The following is a 22,604-nucleotide window of genomic DNA, read 5'->3' as shown; positions in this document are numbered from 1 at the left end:
CTTCCTCCACTGAATTAACTTGATGCATGTTCATTGAGCCATCATCTAATACCTATGTTCTGCTTTCGGAGATCTACAGCCATAAGATAAATAGTGCTGTTTTTTTTGGTTCGTGTGATAATTAATGATCCTCTCTATTCTTCTTGAAAATGTTAAGTTATTTGTATGATTGACTCTGACTCTGATAATTATGTTTGTTTTGCAGCTTTTGAATGTGGATAAAGATCTGAGCAATAGTAATTCTACAGAGACATATGTGAGGGGTGATGCCCAGTGTAAGGAAGAAATTTCTACAGAGACATATATGAGGGGTGATGCCCAGTGTAAGGAAGAAATTTCTACAGAGACATATGTGAGGGGTGATGCCCAGTGTAAGGAAGAAATTACTACAGAGACATATGTGAGGGGTGATGACCAGTGTAAGGAAGAAATTACTACAGATAACCACCCAGGTGAGTAGAAACCACTAAAATACATGATAAATATGTATAAAACTATCAGACTGTTACAGGTGAAAACACGTGCAGTTAAAGTAAAATATGCCTATGTGAAGAAGGCCGATTTATTTATCTTAGTCAGTACTGATGAGGGAAAAGCATTTGCCTAATTTTGATACTAAGGAACAATTTGGTCTTATTAGACTTGGAAGGTGAGGATAAACCCCACCCCGACCTTTCTAAAATTGTGCTTAACAGTTATTTCTATGGTTTATTACTGTGCCTTTCAATTGGTGCCTATTATCGGCCTCAGTGCTCTATAATAGTTTGTTTTACTGTAATGTGCATCCATTCAGTACAGCCTGAGATATTTATGACTTATGTCACCTGCTATCCTGCCACCTAGTGTCCAGGCTGTGTGTTGTTATGGCATTGTGTGTATATACAGCAGGATGTTTGGTCACGTGACCCTTCGGTGAAGGTTCTTGAGACAGAAGAGAATATGACCCTATGAAGATACTGGCTTCAATGCAGAAGTGAAAAACTGCAAGAGAACAGTCTGGTGGCCTAACACCATGATTAGTGTTGAGTGAAGTGAGCTTCGGATCATAGATCCGAAGTCGATTAGTTTGAATGCTGTACGGAGACCCGTCTCTATATTCAATACTTTGGACTTTCATTATTCAACTTGAAAGCCATTTAAAACTCAGATCCAAAGTCTGCTTCGATACCAGCTGGTACCTGGTTAACGAATCCGACTTCGGATCCCAGTTTTAAAATGGTTTTTAAGTTGAATAATCAAAGTCTGAAGTTATTCAACGAAGTCTCGCCTCTGCGAAGCCCATGCATTTGAATGCTGTATGGAGATGGGTCTATGATCCAAAGCTCACTTCAATGAACAGTAATCATGACCTACTGGTCCTTGTTGTGAGGACTATTGTTAGATTGTGATCTGTTTTGCCATCACTGTCTAAAAAGGAAAGTGTTATCAGAAAATGACCTACTTAGAGATGAGCAAATCGATTCTGTACTGATTGGATTTGTTATGAATGTCAAAAAATTTATCTTCCAAACAAGTCTGAAGATCTTTGACTTGTTTCGGACAAATCATGTAAAAAACGGCGATCGGCACAGTTTTTCTAGGAATATTAGCGGGGAAAACCATGGGGGATGAAGAAGATGGAGGATGATATGAGACTGGTAGAAAGGTGGTGGTGGGGGGATTGTCCTATTTGGCTCAAAGGCTGACAGACAGACTGGATCAGCCAATCAGGGAGCAGGCAGCTACTTATGCTGAGACTCGCCATTCTGTCTTCAGTTTGTGACCTGGAAGGGTGTTATGTGGCAGTGTGTGACAAAAAGCTATTACAGACACAAGCCACTAATGTATTGTGAAAGGGACGTTATATGGAAAGACTAAGGGGATATAATTAGTGCTGGTCAGCCAGTTGTGTGTTTAATACAGCTGCTGGCTGGCATTTAGTTCCACATTACAAAACCCCTTTTGAGAAAAAGATATATTTTATTTTTCTGTATATCAAGAGGCAGCTTTTAAAAAAGAAAATATCCTCAAATCTCTACAGTTCATAGGCTTATTTCCATCACCTCAATAGTATTCTGCCGAGGAAGTGCAATTTATTTTTTTTCTTCTAAAAACCATTTCAGTGCGATATACCCATGTTATTAAATGCATTACATTATAGCAAAAGCATTTCATGGCAAAAACACCATTTTTATACCCGTGGTATTGAACATGTAGTTCAAAGACTTTCTACTGCAAAAATTGCATTGTTAAATCTTTTTTAGTGAATGCATTACTGCAATAGGCCTGGTAGGTCAAACACATTTACTGCAAATTTACAGCAAAATTTGCAAAGGAAAAAACACTTGCAATTTTGCTAGTACAGTATAATAATCTGTGTACCATACCCATGATTTTATTTATCGGAAACTGACTTTTAATTTATAGGCCTCATAATAAATGTCTAGAAAACAAAACTATGGAAAACGAAAGACCCAGGCCTTGTCATCCGAGAGTCACAATGTGGGTAGTAGCAGCACCAGCTATTTGGCCAGTATTAGTAGAAGGCCACAGTTCCGCCTTGCTTCTGATAGGTGCTACTTTATTATTGAAGGCAAAGAGGATGAAATTGTGCATGTGCATGTGCATCGCTCACTCCTCTTCTCAGTCACAGCCAGATGATTTGGATGTCAGCTTTGAGTCTGACACCATGCCATGGGGTACACCATATTTTTCCTTCTCCTACTCCTTGCAACCCTAGAGAAGCCGTTCAGTTGCATCCTCTCTGTCTGCACTGGCCACACCTAGTGGGATGCCATCTTTTTTTCCACAAAGACGCAACAAAACCCCATGATAGTCTCCTTGTTGATGACTTGTGTGAGAACAGTCAGTGTTTGGACTGCCATGAGGAGATAAGGCATTCCATGCATAGCTGTAGTGATAGTAGTAGCATTTGTAGCCACGGAGGTGGAAGTAAGGGCAATGGTACCGACAGTGGCTCTTGGGAAAAATACAGAGAAGGGAATCTGGAGGGGAGCCAAAAAGCCCACAATAACATATCACAGTCTGATAAAAGGGACGTGGAGGTTGAAGATGATGATTGTGTGTTGGACATGACATCGAGTTCGGATCAGGGTCCTGAGGAGGAGCTAAGATCAGAGGAGGAGGGTGGTGGCAGCGGCAGCAATTAAGAGGTAACGGTGTAACTAAATCGGAGGTAAATAGACAGATCTCATATTCTCCTAGACTTACATTATCAATAGCTGATTATATAGCAGTGGCTAATTGATCTATTAAGCAAATGCAAATGGTGCCTCTCAATGCCAGCCCGTCTGAAGACTAGGTGAGAAACTCCACATTATCAGAGGAAGCCCCCATTTAGCACAGACCTGCTAATGGAAAACCATTTGGACATCCTAATGAAGACCTGGGAGGGGGATACTTAAAATGCACAGCCACCCCAGACATGTTGGCTGCTAGACCAGTGGGTGGTCTAACCCATTCAGTAGATGAATGAAATAATATCAGAAGCAATAACTCCGACCTCATGGCACCCACAGCCTCAGAACCCTAATAATTGCGTTCAGCCTGACATGGGCTTCGGGCAGAGTCTATGCGTGCCATACTGGACAGGAGGCATTTCTCGGTATTCAGGATCTGGCCTTCTGGAATTCATAACTCAATCATATTTGGTGTCTGTATGACCGGGACAAAGCGACTCAGATTATGGGATCATACCTGTACCCGCAGTCCCTGTCATACAGCGAGGAATCACCGTGATTCATATTGCCACCTCAGTCAGTCTTCTGGGACAGTGGGGCAGAAACCTGAATAATATCAGATGTCCTAGAAGGCCGGACCGAAGTCCCTTCCTTGTGGTCTTATAGAACTTGCTCTTTTGGAGGGAATAACGTTACCAGTAGTGTTTCAGAGGATTTTAGGTCCCATATAGATAACCTGTGTTACTGTGTTAAATTTGGGTTGAGAGAATATCTGAGTATAGGCCCCTATTGCCTTATAGTATAGGTGGTGGCAGCTATTGTGATAGAAAATATTGGGGTGTTAGAATCTAGGGGAGTAAGTTAGCATAATTCCGTCATCTAGAATAGGTGGGTGGGAATTTCTGTCGTAACTTGATGAGCTCACTAGAATAATTCACCCCAGTGACGTGACCTATTGAGTAGGGATCGTGACAATAGGATAAAATGTATAATTTTATGGAAAAATTATTTAAAAAAACTAAATCTGACCAAAAATTCTACAAAAAATATGTTAAACCTAAGAATGTAATTTAAACAATAGGTCTTTTCCGATCACGCATTCCCTCTAAGCTGACGATATACTTCAGAAAGTTCATTTGGCTGACAGCTTCTAGTATCCTTCCCATACATATGTCCACGTGGCTCGGCCAAACTGTATATTTTCTAAATGGGGAAACATCTCTGAAGGCAGCTTATCTCCCCAAGAACAAATATTTGAAAGTGACAAAATCTAACTGCCGGTTCCTTCTACACATTAAAGCAGGGGGGTACAACTTTTTCTGGTTGGGCGCAACACTGTCGGACTGAATTCAGGGGCTAAAAATAAGTTAAAGGTGTATTACCAACTGAAATACTGTATGTATGGCGTATTGTACATACAGTATATACTATGAATGTCTGGTTACACCTCCAGGATTCCCATCTAATGGGAGAATACATCAAAATGCACGTGAAGAGCCACTAGACATAGACATACATGTCTGTTACCAGATGGTTGGGGATCACACAGAATGATATTAAGGGCCACATGTGGCCCTCGGATGACAGGTTGTGTACCCCTTCATTAAAGGGTAGGCAGGTTCAGCCAGCATTTTTCTACACACAGAACCTTGCAATTTGTATGAAATTCTTAATATAAAAATTTTCGAAAACATCCAGGGTTCTCTCTTTCCTTGTACCAGTGTGTAACTTATCTTGTTCATGCTTATTGTACTTGTTGTTTCATCCCTTTTTATATGTTTAGCACAATGAAACAATTTATTTAATTTTCAAGGTTATAGTATTTAAAGTTTTGTTTATTCTCAGCAGGGGACTGTACCAGGAGCTCAGAGGAACATCTGATCTCTTCATCTCTTAAAGCAATTGGTCATGCTCTCGTACAAGACGCAAATGAAGAGCATGCCATTATCTCGGATATACCCTCAGCTCTGCACAGTCAAGTTTGCTCGTTTGATCCATTTACACATCTTCTATCTCCTGATTCATCACAGACTGTAAAGCAGAATAAAAGTCACAGAAGGGATGTTAAACATCAAAGAACATACACAGGGAAGAAGACCATTTCATGTTCAGAATGTGGGAAATGTTTTGCTTGGAAATCACAACTTGTTGACCATCAACGAATTCACACAGGGGAGACACCATTTTCATGCCAAGAATGTGGGAAAAGTTTTACTTGGAAATCACAACTTGTTAAACATCAGAGAATTCACACGGGGGAGACGCCATTTTCATGTCCAGAATGTGGGAAATGTTTTACACACAAAACAGCACTTGTTGCACATAAAAGAATTCACACAGGAGAGAAGCCATTTTCATGTCCGGAATGTGGGAAATGTTTTGCACAGAAAACGACACTTGTTGCACATCGAAGAATTCACACGGGAGATAAGCCATTTTCATGTCCAGAATGTGGGAAATGTTTTACTTGGAAACCACAACTTGTTAAACATCAACAAACTCACACAGGGGAAAAGCCATTTTCATGTTAAGAATTTTGGAAATGTTTCTTTAGAAAAGCAATTTATTTTTATTTCTCATAAATGTAACAAATTTTCAAGTGTGTCATGCACACCATACATGCAAGGGTGAAAATAAACTCCATACATTAACATAACAGACAGGCAGCTACATCTGAGATCATAGAAGTCCATGAATTGAGATACCGTATTGATTATATAGTATGGTTAGCTTTTTCCCCCTTTAGCGCCTCCCGCTCCCTCCGTCCCCTGTGATTCGTTTCAAGGGTCCCAATATTCCTTTCAAGACCTCTGTGTGGTACCAGATTGAGTTTGTAAATGGATACATTAATGTATTTATTTCCTCCTGAGACAATGCTGTTATAATAAACTTCCTCCAGCATTGGAAGAAGCTTTTAGTCTTAGTTTTGCCCTTAGCCTCTAGTTTCTCTATATACATGAAGTTTTTCAGCTGCGCTTGTACCTCTATTGTAGATGACATGCTAGAGGAAAGGCTTGTTTTGCTACAAGTAGTGATGTATATTAGGGCTGGTAAGTTTGCCCTTTCTCTGCCAGCGTGTCATGGTCCCTCAGGTGACTGATGTCAGGAGATCAAGGAGACTGGCTGAGCGTGGAGGAATCAAACAGCCTCCTTGATTTCTCTTGATTCTGTGTTGATAGCGTTAATGGCCACTTCCCTTGTCTCGGCTGTTGCTCAGTGGTCATCACTTCTACCCTTTATAGTCTGACCCCACCCTTCTGACTATGCGGTAGATTGCTTCATTTGGTTTTGGAAAGAGCTGGAGTGTGGTTCTCCCTGAGTTCCTGCTCATCCTTTTACAACAGAAGCTAAGTGTCTCGCTTGTTTGTATTTTGTCTTTTCCCCTTGGTTGTGGTTACTAGGCCTTAGGGAGACTCTTGTTCCTTCATCTTGGAAGGAACGGGTTGTCGCAGCCCTGCCAATATCTTTAGGGCTCCTCAGGGTCTCCAGGTTCCTGTGTATGGGCATTTCTACCTTCTAGGGGTGCCCATACGGTTAGGAGTCAGGGCTACGAGTAGGTGGTGACCCTTTTCCTTCCCTAGCGTTGAGGCCTAGTGGCTTTTCCCTTCCTCCCTGGTTGTCGGTGTGGTGTTTACTCCTTTACCTCATCCGTGACACAGCGTCTTCTAAGGGAGCCGTGGAATGGAACAATAGTGGAATTGAGGCCAGCTGGAGAGGGGCATTCCACCACGTCCTCAGAGGGAATGTCCTCCCAGAAGAAATGTACTTTCCCCACACCTCCACAATGGCACCACCCGGAGGGTATCCCGCCTCCCCAGGGACAGGAAACAATTAGGAGACCAGCACTTCAAAGCCTCTTCCCTCTTACCTGCTCCAGTTGTTTCCTGTCCCTTGGGATGTAGGTGGATCAGTGCTGAGGATTGCAGGACTTCTGCAGGAGGAGGATCGGGGAGCTTTGTCAGGCTCTCCCCACCTCTCTGTGTAAGCCCAGTGGATGCCAGCAATCCTGGGCTCTTAAGCTTCTAAACAGGTGAGGTAGAAGCATGGGGAAGTGGATACAGGGGTGTTCATTAGGCCGAAGAATGTTCTGTGAATGCGCCTATAGGCGTCAGCTGGCAGTGGTCACGTCAGACACTGGATGTGCGTCTGATGTCATACTCAGAGGAAGTGGCACATTTTAAAAGGCAGCAGGGAGATTTTGCATGGCAGCTGTAGTGTGCCGGCAGTTGACATGTCCCTGCAGTCGGAAAGGGAGTCTTCCTGCAAGTTCACTGATCCCTCAAAGCCTTCCAGCCCAGTAAGCCTCATCCCTGAGGTGTTTTATCATATTTTATCACCCCTTTTCTGGGTGGGGGTCCTTTCCCTTGGTGACGGCTCTCTGGATAGGATTTATTCCTCTGATTGATATATGGCTCCTCTTCTCAATCTTTTCTAGGGTATGGAGAGTTTAAAGCCAGCAGGGAGTCATCACAAAAGAGGAGATGCCCCCTATGCAAAAGGACTCTTTCTGCTTCTTGTAAAAAGGGCATTATGTGCAAAATGTACTCGCAAAGTAGTGTCTGAAGAGTCTCCCTCCCTGGTGGTAAATATTAGGTAATTAATAAAATTAGAGGTTAGGGCTGCTTTTGAAGCACAACTGGCTCTAGTTTTCCCAAAGCCATCCACATCTAATGCTTTATCTTCTCCACTGGAGGAAAAGGATTCAGATTGTGATGAAGGAGAACTATCCTCAGAATCTGACTCTAGTATGTCAGGGGATACATCAGGTCAGCCGTTATGTTCCATTGAGGAGACAGAATCTCTCTTAAAAAATGTTAGGGCTACTATAACAAGTCAAAAGAACCCCTGTCTGTGCAAGATCAAATGTTTCCGGGTCTGGCAGACAGAACAAAGAGTCTTCCTTGTTCACAATAATATTACAAAGCTTATCCTAAATGAATGGAAAAACCCAGAAAAAAGACAAGCTACATCCAGCGTATTTAAAAGGAAATACCCTTTTACGGAAGAAGACTCCTGTTCCTGGGATAAAACACCTAGAGTCGATGCCCCGTTGGCGAGGATTGTAAAAAAAAATCATCTGTAGCATTTGAAGATTTAGGTCTTCTGAAAGAACCTGGGAGTCTTCTACTGCTATTCTATGTCTGGGTATTTTAGCTACATATACGGCAAGAACCCTTTCACTATGGCTTTCTCAGCTGGAAGAACACATTGAGTCAGGCACACCCAGAGAACATATTCTAGCCTCTATTCTGGTTCTCAAACAGGAGTAAATTTTTCTAGCGGATGCCTCTGCGGATGTAGAAAAGCTAGCGTCCAGATCAGCGCCGTTATCTAATGCCTCCAGAAGGGCTGTTTGGCTCAGAACATGGTCAGGAGATTCAGCTTCAAAGAATAGACTTTGTTCTATTCCTTGTGAAGATGATAGATTATTTGGAACAGCGTTGGATGATATATTAGAATAGGAGTCATACAGAAAAAAAAGGCTTTCCTACAACGTTTTTCCACCAGAGATGGACATTTCGGTCCTAGAGTTCTAGATTTGACCAGAAGAAGAAAGACTCGGGTTCTTCCTGGCAGCCCTCTAAAGGAAGAGGAGAAGTCTTCCTCTTCAACCAAGACAAGTCTACTTGTCCTTCCTCCCAATGACGCCAGAAGTCCAGTTGGAGGGAAGACTAAAACATTTTTTCAGAGCCTGGGAGAAGATTCATGCCTCTCCTTGGGTATTGTCAGTAATACACTCAGGTCTCCAGCTAGAGTTTATAAAAATTCTCCCCAACAGATATCTGGAAAACAGAAGACTAAAAGGAGAAAACCAGAAGGAAATGGAACTTCAGATCTCTCTACTCCTCCAAAAAGGAGCTATAGTTCCAGGTCCGATACACAAAAGAATGAACGGTTTTTATTCCTCAATATTTCTGGTGAAAAAACTGAATGGAACATTCAGGGCAATTATCAATCTCAAGACACTCAACAAATATAAAGTATACAAAAGATTCAAGATGAAAATAGTAAAGTCCACGATCCATCTTTTAACAAAGCACTGCTTTATGGCGACAATAGATCTAACCGATGCATACTATCATGTTTCAATACACAAACAGTACCAGAAATATCTAAGGATGGCAGTTTGGTTGCAGAACACTCTTCAACATTTTCAGTTTCAAGTTCTACCCTTTGGCCTGAGCTCAGCACCGAGAGTCTTCACAAAGGTGATGGCGGAAATCTCAAGTCATCTTTACCAATCAAAAATACTGTTTATTCATTACCTGGACGACCTCTTGATAGCAGCTTCAACAGAGGAAAGCCTCAATCTGCAACTACAGGAAGTAGTGGACACTTTATCAGATTTGGGATGGATAATCAACGTGCAGAAATCGAACCTTCTTCCAGCCAAAGAAAGAGTGTTTTGGGGAGTTCTCCTGAACTCCTGTCTCATGTCATCCTTCCTTTTAGTAGAAAAACAGATTTCCCTGATGAAAAATATAAAGAGGTTCTGTCAGGTGGACAGAGCATCTTTCAGAGATATCATGATGATCCTGGGTCTTATGACTGCCTCGATTCCAGCAGTCAAATGGGCCCAAGCTCATACAAGAGCATTGCAGGCGTTCCTATTGGGATCTTGGGACAGGAGACAAACATCTTTAAACAAAAAGGTGAAAGTCCCGTCCAGAGTAAAGCAGTCGTTGAAATGGTGGTGCAATTGGAAGTCCATGGCTCCGAGGCCTGTTATATGCCTTCCTTCCTATCTCTTTAATTCCCAGAGTACTTATAAAGACCATGGAAGAGAAGGCCAATGTAATTTGGAAGGTGGACCTCCGTCCTAGCCTCAGATCACACACAGAGTGGTACAGGTTTTGCTCAAGAATATCTCTGTATTTAGCACCATACATCTTTCCCTCAACTCTGACCAGTTTCCCAGTCCCCCCAGCATGATGCTGCCACCACCATGTTTCACTGTGGGGATGGTGTTCTTTGGGTGATGTGATGTGTTGGGTTTGCGCCAGACATAGCGTTTTCTTTGATGGCTGAAAAGTTCCATTTTAGTCTCATCAGACCAGAGCACCTTCCTCCATACATTTTGGGAGTCTTCCACATGCCTTTTCGCAAACTCACAACAGGCCTTTTTGTTTTTAGCTGAAAGTAATGGCTTTCTTCTGGCCCCTCTGCCATAAAGCCCAACTCTATGGAGCGTACGGCTTATTGTCGTCCTATGTAGAGATACTCCAGTCTCTGCTGTGGAACTCTGCAGCTCCTCTAGGGTTACCTTAGATCTTTGTGCTGCCTCTCTGATTAATGCCCTCCTTGCCCAGTCCATGAAGTTTGGTGGGCGGTCGTCTCTTGGCAGGTTTGCTGTTGTGCCATGTTCTTTCTATTTGGTTATGATAGATTTATTGGTGCTCCTGGGCATCATCAAAGATTTGGATAATTTTTTTTATAACCTAACCCTGACTTGTACTTCTCAACAACATTGTCCCTTACTTGTTTGGAGATTCCTTGGTCTTCATGGCAGTGTTTGGTTAGGGATGCCTCTTGCTTATGTGTTGCAGCCTATGGGGCCTTTAAAAAAAGGTGTGTATATGTAATGACAGATGATGTGACACTTAGATTGCACACAGGTGGACATCATTTCACAAATTATGTGACTTCTGAAGGTAATTGGTTGCACCAGAGCTTTTTATGGTCTTCCTAACAAAGGGGGTGAATACATACGCACATGCCAATTTTCTGCTTTCTATTTCTAAACAATAGATTTATTTATATATTTTTCTTATTTCACTTCACCAACTTAGACGATTGTGTTCTGATCCATCACATAAAATTCAGATTAAAAAAACATTGAACTTAAGGCTATGATGTAACAAAATACGAAAAAAAGTCAAGGGGGTGAATACTTTTGCAAGGCACTGTAGATTCGACGCAGTGGATAATCTGGAATCCAAGAGAGCGAGCAAAAGTATGCCGTGAGTGGTTGTGCTAGCGTGGCCTTCTTTGACTTGTAGAAGTCAGGTGTAAACCCGTCAGGCCCAGGGACCTTCCCGTTTTTGAGTGACCCGATGGTTTCCGCTACCTCCTCAGGGGTTATGTCCCTATTCAAGATGGCAAGATTATGGGAAGCTTGGTGGTGTGGAGGTATCTAATGCCTTCCTCGGTATAAAAGGTCCCTGTGTCGCTGTATAGGGTTGCGTAGTATGTACGAAAGAACTCCACTGTTTGTGCAGGGTAAGTGAGTATTGTGCCATTGGAGTGTAGTTGTCTACAATAGACGTCCCTCAGAGTTCTGCAATATGTGTGTGGGTGTGTTTGCATAATTGGGTTGTGTGAGCTATGAGTCGTCTGCGGAGAACTGCTTTACCCGTCTCCCAATAAAGGGCAGGGTTGTCAATATGTGCAGAATTATGGTAATTATATTCATATCCAGCCCTGCATGAGCTACACAAAAGACTCATCCCTCAACAAGAAGGAAGTGAAGCGCCAGATGTAATCCCTACCCCCTCAGCTGTCTGTCCGCCAGGGAAACTGTTACCGGTGAATAATCTGAAATGACCATAGATCATCTCTGAAACAAGCATGTGAGGTGTGATAGCATTAGATGTCAGGATGTAGTTGATCCTGGACCAGAATGGCCCGAGTGGGAATAATGGTTATATTCTCTGCTATCTGGGTGTTGCGTCCACCTCTTCTGCCTACACCGCCATGTCCACCTCCTCCTCCACCTCTTGGCTCAAGATTATTATGTCTTATATTGGGCCAGGCCATTGTTATACTCCAGCGTACTTTGTGCATTCCCTTTGCTATTTTTGGGGCCTCCACAAACAAAACAAAAATTAAATAATGTAAAAACTAAAAAAAATAACAACTTGTTGGCTACCTACACCGCCTCTTCTGCCTGCACCACCACGTCCGCCTCCACCTCCTGGCTCAAGACTATTATGTCTTATATTGGCAGAGTAGAGAACCGGCCCCACGCAGCTATTGTTATACTGCAGCACAATTTGTGCGTTCTCTATACCATCTCCCAATGTTTTAGGGCTTCCACAAACCCCCCCCAAAAAAATTATAATAATTGTTGGCTACCTCCTCCGCCTCTTCACCTACACATCCGCCTCCTCCTCCACTCGGACCTCCACCTCCTGGCTCAAAATTATTACAGTATATCACAAAAGTGAGTACACCCCTCACATTTTTGTAAGTATTTTTATTATATTTTTTCATGGGACAACACTGAAGATATGACACTTTGATACAATGTAAAGTAGTCCGTGTACAGCTTGTATAACAGTGTAAATTTGGTGTGCCTTCAAAATAACTCAACACACAGCCATTAAAGGGTTATTCCCATCACATACAATGGGGGCATATCGCTAGGATATGCCCCATTGTCTGATAGGTGCAGGTCCTTCCTCTCGGACCCGCATCTACAATGAGTACAGAGCGGGGAAATGAACAAAGGGCGCACTGCGCATGCACAACTGCCGTCCATTCATTTCTGTGGGGACGCCGAAAATAGCCGAGTGCTGGCTCGGCTATTTCCGTCTGCCCTATAGAAATGAATGGGAGCAGGGACTGCGCATGCACGGTGCGCTCCCATTCACTTCTATTGGAGCAGCAGGGATCAGTGCTTGGTGATGGATGGACCCTGGGAAATCTGGGGTCCTCAAGCCACAGCTCTCCCCGCTCCGTCCTCTGGGACCTGCACCTATCAGACAATTGGGGCATATCCTAGCGATATGCCCCCATTGTCTGTGATGGGAATACCCCTTTAAGGTCTACACCGCTGGGAACAAAAGTGAGTACACCCCTTAGTGAAAATTGCCAAATTGTGCCCAATTAGCCATTTTCCCTCCCCGGTGTCATGTGACTCATTGGTGTTACAAAATCTCAGGTGTCAATGGAGTGCAGATGTGTTAAATTTGGTGTTATTGCTCTCACACTGGTCACTAGAAGTTCAACATTGCACCTCATGGCAAATAATTTTTGCTCTACATAAAGATGGCCGAGGCTATAAGAAGATTGCCCACACCCTGAAACTGAGCTGGAGCACGGTGGACCATACAGCAGTTTAACAAGACAGGTTCCACTCAGAACAGGCCTCGCCAGGGTCACCCAAAGTAGTTGAGTGCACGTTCTCAGCGTCATATCCAGAGGTTGTCTTTACAAAATAGATGTATGAGTGCTGCCAGCATTGCTGCAGAGGTTAAAGGGCTGGGGGGGTCAACCTCTCAGTGCTCAGACCATACACCGCACACTGCATCAAATAGGTCTGCATGGATGTCATCCCAGAAGGAAGCCTCTTCTAAAGATGATGCACAATAAAGCCCGCAAACAGTTTGCTGAAGACAGGTAGACTAAGGACATGGATTACTGGAGCCATGTCCTGTGGTCTGATGAGACCAAGATAAACTTGATTGGTTCAGATGGTGCCAAGCCTGTGTGAGGAGTACAAAGACAAGCGTGTATGCCTACAGTCAAGCATGGTGGTGGGAGTGTGATGGTTTGGGGCTTTGAGTGCCGGCTGTGGAGAGATACAGTTCATTGAGAGAACCATGAATGCCAACATGTCCTATGACATACTGAAGCAGAGCATGGTCTCCTCCCTTCAGAAACTGGGCCACAGGGCCGTATTCCAAGATGATAAAGACCCCAAACACCTCCAAGACGACCACGGCATTGCTAAAGAAACTGATGGTAAAGGTGCTGGACTGGCCAAGCATGTCTCCATACCTAACCCCTATTGAGCATCTGTGGGGCATCCTCAAACAGAAGGTGGAGGAGCACAAGCTCTCTAACATCCACCAGTTCCGTGATGTCATCATGGAGGAGTGGAAGAGGATTCCAGTGGAGACCTGTAAAGCTCTAGTGCCCAAGAGAGTTAAAAGGAACCTGTCATGTGGATATTTGATTATAATCTAACTAATTATATACAACCATTAACTACTAAAAAGTACCTTGGATGTATTCACTTACTGGTGTGACAGATGGTTACCTCATAATATACATACAAAGATGCCACATGCTGCATGCTAATGAACTGATTTGAGTCCAGCATGATGTCATTGAGTCCAGCGTATATTTAATTCAGATCTATAGCCACTCCCCTGCCCACCTGCTGCTGATTCATATGGAAAATAACTGTCAATCAGCAGCAGGAAGAGTCAGGAGCTCATGAATATTCATGACTCATCATTATCAGCTGGAGCTTTTCAATACAAGATGTTGGCAGATTGACTGGGTCAGTTAAAGAAAGTGACCCTGCATTTTGCTAAGAGAACCAGTCACTTATTTATGTTCCCCTTAGTTAGGACACCATAAAACTGGTGACAGGTTCCCTTTAAGGCAGTGCTGGGAAATAATGGTGGCCACACAAAATATTGGCACTTTGGGCATAATTTGGCCATTTTCACTTAGGGCTGTACCCACTTTTGTTGCCAGCGGTTCAGACATTAATGGCTGTGTGTAGAGTTATTTTGAGGGCACACCCAATGTACAGTCGTGGGCAAAAGTTTTGAGAATGACACAAATATTCGTTTTCACAAAGTTTGCTGCTAAACTGCTTTTAGATCTTTGTTTCAGTTGTTTCTGTGATGTAGTGAAATACAATTACATCCACTTCATACGTTTCAAAGGCTTTTATCGACAATTACTTGACATTTATGCAAAGAGTCAGTATTTGCAGTGTTGGCCCTTCTTTTTCAGGACCTCTGCAATTCGACTGGGCATGCTCTCAATCAACTTCTGGGCCAATTCCTGACTGATAGCAACCCATTCTTTCATAATCACTTCTTGGAGTTTGTCAGAATTAGTGGGTTTCTGTTTGTCCACCCGCCTCTTGAGGATTGACTACAAGTTCTCAATGGGATTAAGATCTGGGGAGTTTCCAGGCCATGGACCCAAAATGTCAATGTTTTGGTCCCCGAGCCACTTAGTTATCACCTTTGCCTTATGGCACGGTGCTCCATCGTGCTGGAAAATGCATTGTTCTTCACCAAACTGTTGTTGGATTGTTGGAAGAAGTTGCTGTTGGAGGGTGTTTTGGTACCATTCTTTATTCATGTGTTTTGGGGCAAAATTGTGAGTGAGCCCACTCCCTTGGATGAGAAGCAACCCCACACATGAATGGTCTCAGGGTGCTTTACTGTTGGCATGACACAGGACTGATGGTAGCGCTCACCTTTTCTTCTCCGGACAAGCCTTTTTCCTGATGCCCCAAACAATCGGAAAGAGGTTTCATTGGAGAATATGACTTTGCCCCAGTCCTCAGCAGTCCATTCACCATATTTTCTGCAGAAGATCAATCTGTCCCTGATGTTTTTTTTGGAGAGAAGTGGCTTCTTTGCTGCCCTTCTTGACACCAGGCCATCTTCCAAAAGTCTTCGCCTCACTGTGCGTGCAGATGCGCTCACACCTGCCTGCTGCCATTCCTGAGCAAGCTCTGCACTGGTGGCACTCGATTACTGAAATGATCTCAGCAGGTCCTTTAATGACAGCAATGAAATGCAGTGGAAAGGTTTTGGGGGGATTAAGTTAATTTTCATAGCAAAGAAGGACTATGCAATTCATCAGATCACTCTTCATAACATTCTGGAGTATATGCAAATTGCTATTGTAAAAACTTAAGCAGCAACTTTTCCAATTTTCAATATTTATGTAATTCTCAAAACTTTTTCTCTTCACTGCTGTCCTCTCTTGCACTGGTCACATGATAGTGACATAATCGCAGGTCCTTCTCAACCACTGCCTGTTTTATTGGTCACATGACCTGTGATGTCACCACAGGTCCTTCAGCTTTTCCTGTGCATTAGATTCAATTGTATTGCTGTCCTGAGGAGGACAATACAGTTGTATCTAGCTGGCAGGCCTGGGACAAAACATCTGGGGCTCGGGCCCCAAATATTTTAACCTAGCAACGCACCCCAAAAAATGTCTAAAGGTCACACACAGAATTGACAGACACATAAAAAAATTAAAAAAACAGAAACAGTGTCGTCCTCCTCCACCTACACCGCCTTGTCCGCCTCCTCTTCTTCTACTTGGACCTCCATCTCCTTGTTCAAAATTATTATTTGTTATATTGGCAGAGTGGAAAAGTATACCGGCCGCACCCCCAAAAAATGGATAAAGATCAGACATAGAATCAAGACAATTAAAAATATATTTTTTTTTTAAAGAACCCCACCCCATAAAAACAGTGTTGGCTTCCTCCTCCACAGCTTCCTCAACTTCCTACTCCACTTGGACCTCCGCCTCCTAGTTCAAGATAGTTTTTTTTTATTTTTATGTATTTTAAGTTATTTTAAGTTATTTCCCTATCCACATTTGTTTGCAGGGCAGTTGTCCTGCTTTTACCCCCATTTTGGATCCTTTTGCAGCCCTCTAGCCCTTTCTATGACTTCTTTACAGCCATTTTTCAGCCCCAAAGTTTGGGTCCCCATTGACTTCAATGGGGTTTGGGGTCAAGTTCGGAGCCCGAAACAAACTTTGAAACAAAGTTCGTCTGAACCGGTGGAACCCGAACATCCACCGGTCCGCTCATCCCTACTGCTGACTAGTTCCTCTCGGCTGCCTGGCTCCTCACTATTTTCTCACTCAGGTCTTTGCTGTGAGATATGGATCCAGGTGGATTTCTCCTTTATCTTGATGGACGTCATTGGGATTTGTTAGTTAGTTAGTGTACCTCGCTGGGCCTTAGCCGCACTTTGTACTAACAGCCTTGACTGATTTCCCACGTTGGTGGATTAGAAGAGTATTATTAGAACTGCCACAAACCCTTCCGATCTTCTCTTCCACCACGTTTCTTGTCCTAGGTGCTTGGACTGATGACCCTGCATTCAGTTCATGACTAGCACGTTGGTTCAGGCTGAGCTGCAGGTAGTTCTGTATCTGTCAGAGATGAAAATGTGCAGATCATTAGCTTCAAGGGGCTGTTGGCACTTACTAGGGACCCCACCCTCGAACGTTGAGTAAAGCATGGTGATAACATTAACATGTAATGTATACGGTGTAGAGCTGTGTGTGTAATGTATACGGTGCAGAGCTGTGTGTGTGTAATGTATACGGTGCAGAGATGTGCGTGTAATGTATACGGTGCAGAGCTGTGTGTGTAATGTATACGGTGCAGAGCTGTGTGTGTAATGTATACGGTGCAGGGCTGTGTGTGTGTAATGTATACGGTGCAGAGCTGTGTGTGTAATGTATACGGTGCAGAGCTGTGTGTGTAATGTATACTGTGCAGAGCTGTGTGTGTAATGTATACGGTGCAGGGCTGTGTGTGTAATGTATACGGTGCAGGGCTGTGTGTAATGTATACGGTGCAGGGCTGTGTGTGTAATGTATACGGTGCAGAGCTGTGTGTGTAATGTATACTGTGCAGAGCTGTGTGTGTAATGTATACGGTGCAGGGCTGTGTGTGTAATGTATACGGTGCAGAGCTGTGTGTGTAATGTATACGGTGCAGAGCCGTGTGTGTAATGTATACGGTGCAGAGCTGTGTGTGTAATGTATACGGTGCAGAGCTGTGTGTGTAATGTATACGGTGCAGAGCTGTGTGTGTGTAATGTATACGGTGCAGAGCTGTGTGTAATGTATACGGTGCCGAGCTGTGTGTAATGTATACGGTGCAGTGCTGTGTGTGTAATGTATACGGTGCAGGGCTGTGTGTGTAATGTATACGGTGCAGTGCTGTGTGTGTAATGTATACGGTGCAGGGCTGTGTGTGTAATGTATACGGTGCAGGGCTGTGTGTGTAATGTATACGGTGCAGAGCTGTGTGTGTGTAATGTATACGGTCAGGGCTGTGTGTGTAATGTATACGGTGCAGAGCTGTGTGTGTAATGTATACGGTGCAGAGCTGTGTGTGTAATGTATACGGTCAGGGCTGTGTGTGTAATGTATACGGTGCAGAGCTGTGTGTGTAATGTATACGGTGCAGAGCTGTGTGTGTAATGTATACGGTGCAGGGCTGTGCGTGTAATGTATATGGTGCAGGGCTGTGTGTGTAATGTATACAGTGCAGGGCTGTGTGTGTAATGGATAAGGTGCAGAGCTGTGTGTGTAATGTATACGGTGCAGAGCTGTGTGTGTAATGTATACGGTGCAGGGCTGTGCGTGTAATGTATACGGTGCAGAGCTGTGTGTGTAATGTATACGGTGCAGGGCTGTGCGTGTAATGTATATGGTGCAGGGCTGTGTGTGTAATGTATACAGTGCAGAGCCGTGTGTGTAATGTCTACAGTGCAGGGCTGTGTGTGTAATGGATAAGGTGCAGAGCTGTGTGTGTAATGTATACGGTGCAGGGCTGTGTGTGTAATGTATACGGTGCAGAGCTGTGTGTAATGTATACTGTGCAGAGCTGTGTGTGTAATGTATACGGTGCAGAGCTGTGTGTGGAATGTATACGGTGCAGGGCTGTGTGTGGAATGTATACGGTGCAGAGCTGTGCGTGTAATGTATACGGTGCAGAGCTGTGTGTGTAATGTATACGTGCAGGGCTGTGTGTGTAATGTATACGGTGCAGAGCTGTGTGTGGAATGTATACGGTGCAGGGCTGTGTGTGTAATGTATACGGTGCAGAGCTGTGTGTCTAATGTATACTGTGCAGAGCTGTGTGTGTAATGTATACGGTGCAGTGCTGTGTGTGTAATGTATACGGTGCAGAGCTGTGTGTGTAATGTATACGGTGCAGAGCTGTGTGTGTAATGTATACGGTGCAGAGCTGTGTGTGTAATGTATACGGTGCAGAGCTGTGTGTGTAATGTATATGGTGCAGGGCTGTGTGTGTAATGTATACGGTGCAGAGGTGTGTGTAATGTATACGGTGCAGGGCTGTGTGTGTAATGTATACGGTGCAGAGCTGTGTGTGTAATGTATACGGTGCAGAGCTGTGTGTGTAATGTATACGGTGCAGAGCTGTGTGTAATGTATACGGTGCAGAGCTGTGTGTAATGTATACGGTGCAGGGCTGTGTGTGTAATGTGTACTGTGCAGGGCTGTGTGTGTAATGTATACGGTGCAGAGCTGTGTGTAATGTATACGGTGCAGAGAGGTGTGTGTAATGTATACGGTGCAGAGCTGTGCGTGTAATGTATACGGTGCAGAGGTGTGTGTAATGTATATGGTGCAGGGCTGTGTGTGTAATGTATACGGTGCAGAGCTGTGTGTGTAATGTATACGGTGCAGAGCTGTGTGTAATGTATACGGTGCAGAGCTGTGTGTAATGTATACGGTGCAGGGCTGTGTGTGTAATGTGTACTGTGCAGGGCTGTGTGTGTAATGTATACGGTGCAGAGCTGTGTGTAATGTATACGGTGCAGAGCTGTGTGTGTAATGTATATGGTGCAGAGCTGTGTGTGTAATGTATACGGTGCAGGGCTGTGCGTGTAATGTATATGGTGCAGGGCTGTGTGTGTAATGTATACGGTGCAGAGCTGTGTGTGTAATGTATATGGTGCAGAGCTGTGCGTGTAATGTATACGGTGCAGGGCTGTGCGTGTAATGTATATGGTGCAGGGCTGTGTGTGTAATGTATACAGTGCAGAGCCGTGTGTGTAATGTCTACAGTGCAGAGCTGTGTGTGTAATGTATACGGTGCAGAGCTGTGTGTGTAATGTATACGGTGCAGAGCTGTGTGTGTAATGTATACGGTGCAGAGCTGTGTGTGTAATGTATACGGTGCAGAGCTGTGTGTGTAGTGTATACGGCGCAGAGCCGTGTGTGTGGAGCAGTACAGATGTGTATGTCTCAGGCTCAGGCGGCGCACACATCTGTATTACCTCACGAGGAGGAGCTTCTTATCTAGAATCTGAATCTCCTCAGACAGCACTGCCTTGAGCCTGACTCCGCCCACACATTGTCACATGGTCATGACATCACCAAAGGTCCTTTCGCCTCCTAGGCATCTATTACTCCAGGTCAGGGCTGGCCAACCTGCGGCTCTCCCGCTGTTGTAAAACCGCAATTCCCACCATGCCCTGCTGTAGGCTGATAGTGTTAGGCTGTCTGGGCATGCTGGGAGTTGTAGTTTTGCAACAGCTGGAGAGCCGCAGGTTGGCCAGCCCTGCTCCAGGTCATGTGATTCCTGACTCCTCCCACACAGGTGACTAATCACATGGCTATGACATCATCACAGGCCCTATAACAACAGAACAACCAAGCTGCAGCTCTACAGCAGGAGGTAAGTGTGCGGTCACAGGCATGTAAGGATTCGGGTCCATGGTGACCCTGTGAGGGGCGCAGCTTCTTTTTATGTCTGTTCTCTGACCTCACTGACACAGAATGTTGTTGTGCTACAAGACCCTTAAAGGGGTTGTGACATATCGCTAGGACCCCTAGCTCTGGGGCCCGCTCCTTTCTCCAGAATAGATCTAACTACCACCAGTGTATGAGATGACACAATCCCTTTAAGTCCCCATCTGGGGACTGGAAAAAGGTTTACATCCCATCCGCACCTCCGTTTCCTGTCCTCTAGGGAGTCCTGGGCAGTTACCTTGTTCACACCATCTTTAAAGGGGTTTTCCCATCTCCGGCAATGAGGGCATATAGCTAGGATATGGCCCTATTGTCTGATAGGAGCGGGTCCCACCTCTGGGACACGCACCTATACTGATAACGGAGCGGGGAAGGTGGTGGCTGGAGGACCATGGGTTTTCCCGGTTTTTGCCACCACCAAGCGCTCTCTCCATAGGACTCAATGGAAGCACGCTAGTATTTAGTGTATGTGCCCATCCTAAAGAGATCGCCTTGCCGTTGGTGGACAGGCACAAGTAATTTTGTACAAAATGTATTTGCCAAGAATCTCACATTTACAACGTAGCATTAGTACATTTCTATAGTGAGTATGGCACAATTGTATTTACTGTATTATTTGTGTTTGCAGAGTGCTGGTGCATTGTGTTTCCGCTTTTGCGCTGTCGGCCATGCTGACGTGCATCGGTGCATTGGGATGTGCTAACTAACCCCCATTTCTTTCTTCAAAGATATTAATGACCTATACTCAGGATAGTAGCTTATATAAGTGGTTTGGAGACAGCACACCGGAGTAGCTTTGTATTCAATCTTTATTTTACTCAGGATAGGATATCAATATGCCCTTTCCCCTGCAATCAGCTATGTAAAGGGGTAACAGCACTTGTGTGAGGGCTGCTTCCTCTTCAGTTACCTGTTCGCCGTGTAACTACAGCTTGACTAGGAAGAGCACTTGTAATTACACTGCGCTGCCTCTATAAGCAATGCAACATGAAGGTAGTTTTAAACGGAAGCAGCCCTCATGCGAGCGCCACTACCTCCTCAATCAGTGGGGATGCCAGGAATCGGACCCCGTCTGAGGACAGGCCATCAATACCTCTGCGATGCACAACCCCTTTAAGTGAGGGTGTATGCTGCTTTTTAGCCCTAAAGTCTTGCATCTGCTAAGCTGCAAACTGTGCATACAATGATAGACTGAGGCAGCCTCCGAACTTACATACCTTCCATGAGTGGAGCCTTGATCCGGCCTTCAGTAGGACTTGTCTGGTACGAAGTGTCACACAGTTTTCTGTAACCAGAAGTGGAACAGAGGAAATCCTCAGTCTGTAGCAGCCACGGACATAGCCTGATCCCAATGCAAATGATCTTACCAATATCGGTGCCACACAATGGGACTACCTTCCCACAGGAATACTTACTCCCAGAACAAGGAGGGAGGATACTGCTACCACCGGTAACCCTCATTCCCTGCACCAGCCCCCCCAGTAAGGAACCGTGGAAGAGGACGGGCTGGGCAAGATGGAAAATTCCTCTGCTCTGGATCAGTGGCAGGAACGTCTTCCCCGTCTCCTGTTGGATCAGGTACAGGGGATGAACTTTTTATTGCTGTCTTCCATGTTATTTCCTGTCCCTGGGAGGCGGTGAAACCCTCCTGTCTGTATCGTTGTGGAGGATCGCGGAAGAGAGAAGCTACAACATCTACACTGTAATATCTCCTCAAATGTTTCCCCTTATTAAGTGTATTTTTACATTACATTTTGTGTGTTTTTTACATGTTTCTTCTTCTTTCTGTTTAGGTTCCTAAAATATAGAATTGTCTGTTAATATCTTCTACGTAACAGAATTTTCCTGATAGACTCATTAAGGATGGATAGGGACAGAGACAAGATGGTTGAGGGGATAATAAATCTCACCCTAGAGATACTCTTCCAACTTACTGGAGAGGTGAGAGATTCTGATGATGTCACATTACATCATTCTTATCTATGGTAATAACAGACAGACGTGGCTGTAGATGTGACGGACTCTGGAAATGTCAGTAGTGATATTTATTACTCTGTCTCCCCATAAACAGGGTTACACTGTAGTGAAGAAGACCTCTAGTGAGGTTCCTTTGTCTGAAGGATGGGGAAGAACCCTGAGCCCAATCACGGGGCCTCCACCTCACTCCCTGATACATGAGGAAAT

The 22,604-nt window shown here is 44.3% G+C and overlaps 1 protein-coding gene and 1 long non-coding RNA gene across 2 annotated transcripts in view; both read left to right on the top strand.

The window, feature by feature from the left end:
• The window catches only part of LOC122925102 (gastrula zinc finger protein XlCGF57.1-like), a 139,304-nt gene that overhangs the window by 4,583 nt on the left and 112,117 nt on the right, over window positions 1-22,604 (top strand). The gene's annotated exons all lie outside the window — the stretch shown is intronic.
• On the top strand, window positions 20,219-22,548 carry LOC122925165. The gene is made up of 3 exons (XR_006387547.1): window positions 20,219-20,346; window positions 22,214-22,361; window positions 22,492-22,548. It is a non-coding gene; the product is annotated as an uncharacterized LOC122925165 (long non-coding RNA).

Source organism: Bufo gargarizans, chromosome 1 (genome assembly GCF_014858855.1).
Source record: "Bufo gargarizans isolate SCDJY-AF-19 chromosome 1, ASM1485885v1, whole genome shotgun sequence".
Classification (NCBI taxonomy): Eukaryota; Metazoa; Chordata; class Amphibia; order Anura; family Bufonidae; genus Bufo; species Bufo gargarizans.
The sequence above is the reverse complement of the archived record's forward strand: the minus strand, read 5'-3'. Positions and strand labels throughout refer to the sequence as shown.